The following is a 6,732-nucleotide window of genomic DNA, read 5'->3' as shown; positions in this document are numbered from 1 at the left end:
GCGCACCCAAGTTAGTTCGGGCGTCATCCAGGCGCAACCAACGTGCATCCAAGGCTGTCCCGGCGTCGTCCAGGCGTCGTCCAGGCGCACCCGTGGCGCATCCAAGGCAGTCTTGGCATCCGCCATGCGCCCAAGGCGGTCCAGGCGTCATTCAGGCGCATCTAAGGCAGTCCTTGCGTCGTCCGGGCGCATCCTAGGCAGTCTCGGTGCATCCAAGGCAATCGCGGCGTCCAAGCACATTCAAGGCGGTCCCGTTGTCGTCCAGGCGCATCCAAGGCGGTCGGAGCATCATCCAGGGGCATCCAAGGCGGTCCCAGCGTCGTCCAGGCGCATCCAAGGCGGTCGCGGCATCATCCAGGTGCATCCAAAACGGTCCCGATGTCGCCCAGGCGCATCCAAGGCGCATCCAAGGCCCATCCAAGGTACATCCAAGGCGCTTTCAAGGCGGTCCCGGCGTCGTCCAGGGCGGCTCCGGCATCGCCCATGCACATACAAGGCAGCCCATGCGTCCAGGCGTGTCCAGGGCGGTCCAGGCTTCGTCCAGGCGCAGTCAAGTCGGTCCCGGCGTCGTCCAGGCACATCCAAGGCGGTCCTGGCTTCGTCCAGGAGCATCCAAGGCACATCCAAGGCCATCTAAGACAGTCCCAGCGGTGTCCAAGTTTCATCCAGTCGCATCCAAAGCGTCCCGGCTTCATCCAGGCACATCTCGGGCGGTTCCGTCTTCGTCCACCCCACATCCAAGGCGGTCCCGGCTTCGTCCAGGCGCATCCAAGGCAGTCCCAGCTTCGTCCAAGCGCACCCGAGGCAGAACTGGCTTCGTCCAGGCGCATCCAAGGCGGTCCCGGCTTCGTCCAGGCGCACCCAAGGCGGTCATGGCTTTGTCCATGCACATCCAAGGCTGTCCAGTTGGGTCCAAGGTGGGTCCAAGGTGGGTCCAAGGTGGGTCCAAGGTGGGTCCAAGGTGGGTCCAAGGTGGGTCCAAGGTGGGTCCAAGGTGGGTCCAAGGTGGGTCCAAGGTGGGTCCAAGGTGGGTCCAAGGTGGGTCCAAGGTGGGTCCAAGGTGGGTCCAAGGGTCATCCAAGGGTCATCCAAGGGTCATCCAAGGGTCATCCAAGGGTCATCCAAGGGGCATCCAAGGGGCATCCAAGGGGTATCCAAGGCGACCCCGGCGTTGTCCAGGCGCATCTGAGGCAGTCCCAGTGTCCAGACTTATCCAGGGCGGTCCAGGCGTTGTCCAGGCACACCTGTGGCGCATCCAAGGCGCAGCCAAGGCACATCCAAAGCTGTCCCGGCGTCATCCAGGCGCATCCAACGCCATCCCAGCTTCGTCCACGTTTCATCCAGGCACATCCAAGGCGGTCCCGGCTTCATCCAGGCGCATCAAAAGCGGTTACAGCTTCGCCCAGCCGCATCCAAGGCGGTCCAGTCTTCGTCCAGACACATAAAAGGCAGAACTGGCTTCATCCAGGCCCATCCAAGGCAGTCCCGGCTTCGTCCAGTCACATTCAAGGCGGTCCTGGCTTCGTCCATGCACATCCAAGGCGGTCCGGCATTGTCCAGGCGCGTCCAAGGCTCATCCAAGGGGCATCCAAGGCGATCCCGGCATTGTCCAGGCACATCCAAGGCTGTCCCACTATCGTCCAGGCAAATCCAAGGCGCATTGAAGGCGCATTGAAGGCGCATCCAAGGCGCATCCAAGGCGCATCCAAGGCGCATCCAAGGCGCAGCCAAGGCGCAGCCAAGGCGCAGCCAAGGCGCAGCCAAGGCGCAGCCAAGGCGCAGCCAAGGCGCAGCCAAGGCGCAGCCAAGGCGCAGCCAAGGGGCATCCAAGGGGCATCCAAGGGGCATCCAAGGGGCATCCAAGGGGCATCCAAGGGGCATCCAAGGGGCATCCAAGGGGCATCCAAGGGGCATCCAAGGGGCATCCAAGGGGCATCCAAGGGGCATCCAAGGGGCATCCAAGGGGCATCCAAGGGGCATCCAAGGGGGGTCCCGGCGTCGTCCAGGTTTCATCTAGGCGCATCCAAGGCAGTCCCGGCTTCATCCAGACACATCAAAAGCGGTTACGACTTTGTCCAGCCACATCCAAGGCGGTCCGGGCTTTGTTCAGGCGCCTAAAAGGCAGAACTGGCTTCATCCAAGCGCATCCAAGGCGGTCCAGCTTCGTCTAGGCACATCCAAGGCGGTCCTGGCTTCGTCCAGGCGCATCCAAGGTAGTCCGGCGTCGTCCAGGCGGGTCCAAGTCGCATCCAAGGAGCATCCAAGGCGATCCCGGCGTTGTTCAGGCGCATCCAAAGCGGTCGCACTATCATCCAGCCAAAACCATGCCACATTGAAGGCGGTCCGCCCGTCATCCAGGTGCATCCAAGGCGCATCCAAGGCAGTCGTGGCATCGTCCAGGTGCATCCAGGGAAGTTCCGGCGTTGCTCAGGCCCATCCAAGGCGCATTCAAGGCGGTCCCAGGCTCATCCAAGGCTCATCCAAGGCTCATCCAAGGCTCATCCAAGGCTCATCCAAGGCTCACCCAAGGCTCACCCAAGGCTCACCCAAGGCGCATCAAAGGCGGTCCCGGCGTCGTCCAGGGCAGCTCCGGCATCATCCATGCAGATCCAAGGCAGTCCCAGCGTCCAGGCGCATCCAGGGCGGTCCAGGCTTCGTCCAGGAGCATTCAAGTCGGTCCCGGCGTCGTCCAGTCACGTCCAAGGCGGTCCTGGCATTGTCCAGGCGCATCCAAGGCGGTCCCAGCGTTGTCCAGGTTTCGTCCAGGCACATCCAAGGCGGTCCTGGCGCTTTCCAGGCGCATCCAAGGCGGTCCTGGCGCTTTCCAGGCGCATCCAAGGCAGTCCCGGCTTTGTCCAGGCCCATCCAAGGCAGAAGTGGCTTCGTCCAGGCGCATCCAAGGCAGTCCTGGCTTCATCCAGGCGCATCCAAAGCAGTCCTGGCTTCGTCCAGGCACATCCAAGGCGGTCCTGGTGTCGTCCAGGCGGGACCAAGACGCATCCAAGACGCATCCAAGACGCATCCAAGGGGCATCCAAGGCGGTCCAGGCGTCGTCCAGGCACCTCCAAGGCGGTCCCAGCATCATATAGGGCAGTTCCGGCGTCGTCCAGGCGCATCCAGGGCAGTTCCGGCGTCATCCAGGCACATCAAAGGCGGTCTTGGCGTCCTTCAGGTCCATCCAAGACTGTCCTGGCGTTGTCCAGACGCATGCAAGGCGGTCCCACCGTCATCCACGCACATCCAAGGTAACTCCAAGGCTGTCCCGGCGTCGTCCAGGTGCATCGAAGTTAGTCCCGGCGTTGTCCAGGCGTCGTCCAGGCGTCGTCCAAGGCGCATCCAAGGCGCATCCAAGGCGCATCCAAGGCGCATCCAGGGCGCATCCAGGGCGCATCCAAGGCGCGTTCCGGCGTCGTCCAGACGCATCCTAGGCGGTTCCGGCGTCGTCCAGGCGCATCTAAAGCACATACAAGGCAGTCTTGGCGTCGTCCAGGTTTCGTCCAGGCGCATCCAAGGCTGTCCCGGCTTCGTGCAGGCGCATTCAAGAATGTCCTGGCTTCGTCCAGGCGCATGCAAGGCAGTCCTGGCTTCGTCCAGGCAGTCCAGATTTTCATGACTTCATCAACATGCAGACCAGACACCCAAGCACTCCGTTCTTCATCCAGGTGCATTCCAGAAAGGCAATCATAGCTTTATCCAGGCGCAGGCCAGGCAGGCAGGCAGTTATAGCTTTAAGCGCAGGGCAGGGCAGGGGTGGGCAGGCAGTTTCAAACAGGTGCAATCACATGACATAGCCGCGAACAAAAGACTGATGCTAGTTGTGTTAGTCTGTCGATGGTGTTTTCGATAACGTGCAAAGTTTGTGTCAAACTATTGGTGTTATATTGGAGTTATAACGACCAACATTAACCTAGGTTTGTTAGCATTAGTAGAAAGTAAAAGTAAAAATTAAGATTTTATATATATATAAGTAAATGACTGTAGTTAAAACATGATCTGTAGTATTAAAGCAGAAGTATACAACAACATATGTTGCAGGGCAGTGGAAGGGCAGTGGAAGGGCAGTGGAAGGGCAGGGCAGGGCAGGGCAGGGCAGTGGAAGGGCAGGGCAGGGCAGTGGAAGGGCAGGGCAGGGCAGGGCAGGGCAGGGCAGGGCAGGGCAGGGCAGGGCAGGGCAGGGCAGGGCAGTGGAAGGGCAGGGCAGGGCAGGGCAGGGCAGGGCAGGGCAGGGCAGGGCAGGGCAGGGCAGGGCAGGGCAGGGCAGGGCAGTTTTAACCAGGTGCAGGCACATGACATAGCCGCGAACAAAAGACTGATGCTAGTTGTGTTAATCTGTCGATGGTGTATTCCATAACGTGTTCGCATCAAGCTAACCAAGCTTTGCATTCATTACATTTTCTACACATACTGTGTCAAATCTGTATTGGGTGGTTCGCAGCCACCAAAATAGTTGAGCCACTAAGCTTCAATCAATTTTTAGTGTACATAATATATGCCTGTGTGTATTGTTATATTTTCTGCCTAGAAGTATTGCTGCAAAGTTCGTGTTCAAATATTGGTGTTATATTGGAGTTATAACGACTGCAACATTGATCTAGGTTTGTTAGCAATGTATGTTAGCATTAAGCTCAGACAAAACTAAAACATCCGGGAGATGCAAAAATACTTGTTGTAAAGTGTGACCTTTGTAAATGAGTGATAATGACTTACTTGTTTGCTGTTTTCCTCAAGTATTCAGATCATAATGGCTGACGTAATTTTCGGAATTACAAATGAACACACATGGAACTCACAGTACACCATTGAAATGAAGGCAAATGCAATTTGCACAGCCCCCTAAAAAAAACAAAGACAAAAGATAGTTTATTTTGTTTGTTTTTTACTTCATAAAAACCTACAGTAATAGCATAATTGAAAAGAATGTAAAGGATTACAGAAAAACAGTTTGTACATCATGATTTCTTACTTCAGTATGATACAAGGAGTTGAGGCACTAAGCTTCAATCAGGTTTTAGTATACGTAATATATGTATGCCCGTGAGTATTGTTATATTTTCTGCTTACAAGTGTTGCTGCAAAGTTTGTGTTCAAATATTGGTGTTATATTGGCGTTATAACGACTGCAACATTGATCTAGGTTTATTAGCATAGCATGTTAGCATTAAGCTCAGACAAAACTAAAACATCCGGGAGATGCTAAAATACTTGTCGTAAAGTGTTACCTTTGTAAATGAGTGATAATGACTTACTTGTTTGCTGTTCTCCTCAAGTATTCAGATCTTAATGGCTGACGTAATTTTCGGAACTCCAAATGAACACGCATGGAACTTACAGTACACCATTAAAATGAAGGCAAATGCAATTTGCGCAGCCCCCTAAAAAACAAAGACAAAATATGAATGCTTTATTTTGTTTGTTTTATACTTCATAAAAACCTACAGTGATCAAATAATTGCAAAGAATGTAAAGAATTACAGAAAAACGGTTTGTATGTCATGATTTCATGCTTCAGTATGATACAAAGAGTTGAGCCACTAAGCTTCAATCTATTATTAGTATACATAATATATATCCGTGAGTATTGTTATATTTTCTGCCTACAAGTGTTAATGCAAACTTTCTGTTCAGATATTGGTGTTATATTGGAGTTATAACGGCTTCATAATTAATCTAGGTTTGTTAGCATTAGTAAAAAGTACAAGTAAACAGAAAAGATTTTATGAAAGTATATATCCGTAGTTAAAACATGATCTATAGTATTAAAGCAGAACTATACAACAACATAATAACGTGAAATTAGGATTAATATTACTTCTCTAAAACGCTTTAACCCTCAAACTCGGCCACAATATGGCAATATTAATATTCCAGCTGGTTATCAACACTTTTGGGCAGTCAAAGATACCAAAATACTGTATGAATATCAACCAATTGAAAACAAAGCAACAGTGCACATCATATTTACAAATAGACGAGATAAACACATTGTTCACGAGACATACCTTTAAAAGTTTCCACATGTAGGAGCAAGTCTATAAACAGTTCTAACACTGCACACCATTTCCATACATTTGTAAAGCGGTGTAGAAAAGAATCGTGAAGTACGGTAGGCTCAGCTACGAGCTAAAGCTACATCGTGTTGCCCTGAATGCTAGGTTAGCACTAAGCTACGCGCGAACGAGAACTATTACTACAATACTACAAATATTAGTACAATAGTTTATCGTTTCATTTAATAAAGTTGTCTATTATTACATTCTTCATATTATTGCGGGTGTTGGTGGTAGTTAACTTATAATTTATATTCTTACCTAATGCGTTTCAACGCTAGTCGAAATGGAGACCGCCGGCATTTGATTACGCACACACCTGCGGCAGCACGAGCGAACCAACCTAGTATTCACGGTTAATTACTGATTAAAATGAACTACATGAATAAAACGAACACGATTAAAAAAAAAGGATTAGCAAAGTATATTTTCGTAATTAAAACGAGCTGTAGCATTAATGCAGAAAGATACAACAACCTAATAATGTGAAATTATGATTAATATTTCTTCTCTAAGACGCTGAAACCTTCAAACTCGGCCACAATATGGCAATATAAATATTCCAGCTGGTTATCAACACTTTTGGGCAGTCAAAGACACCGAAATACAGTATGAAAATCAACTACTTCAAAACGAGGCAACACTATTTTCAAATAGACGAGATAAACACATTTTTCACGAGCGA

The sequence above is a fragment of the Syngnathus typhle genome, linkage group LG1 (genome assembly GCF_033458585.1).
Source record: "Syngnathus typhle isolate RoL2023-S1 ecotype Sweden linkage group LG1, RoL_Styp_1.0, whole genome shotgun sequence".
NCBI classification, from domain to species: domain Eukaryota; kingdom Metazoa; phylum Chordata; class Actinopteri; order Syngnathiformes; family Syngnathidae; genus Syngnathus; species Syngnathus typhle.
The sequence above is the reverse complement of the archived record's forward strand: the minus strand, read 5'-3'. Positions refer to the sequence as shown.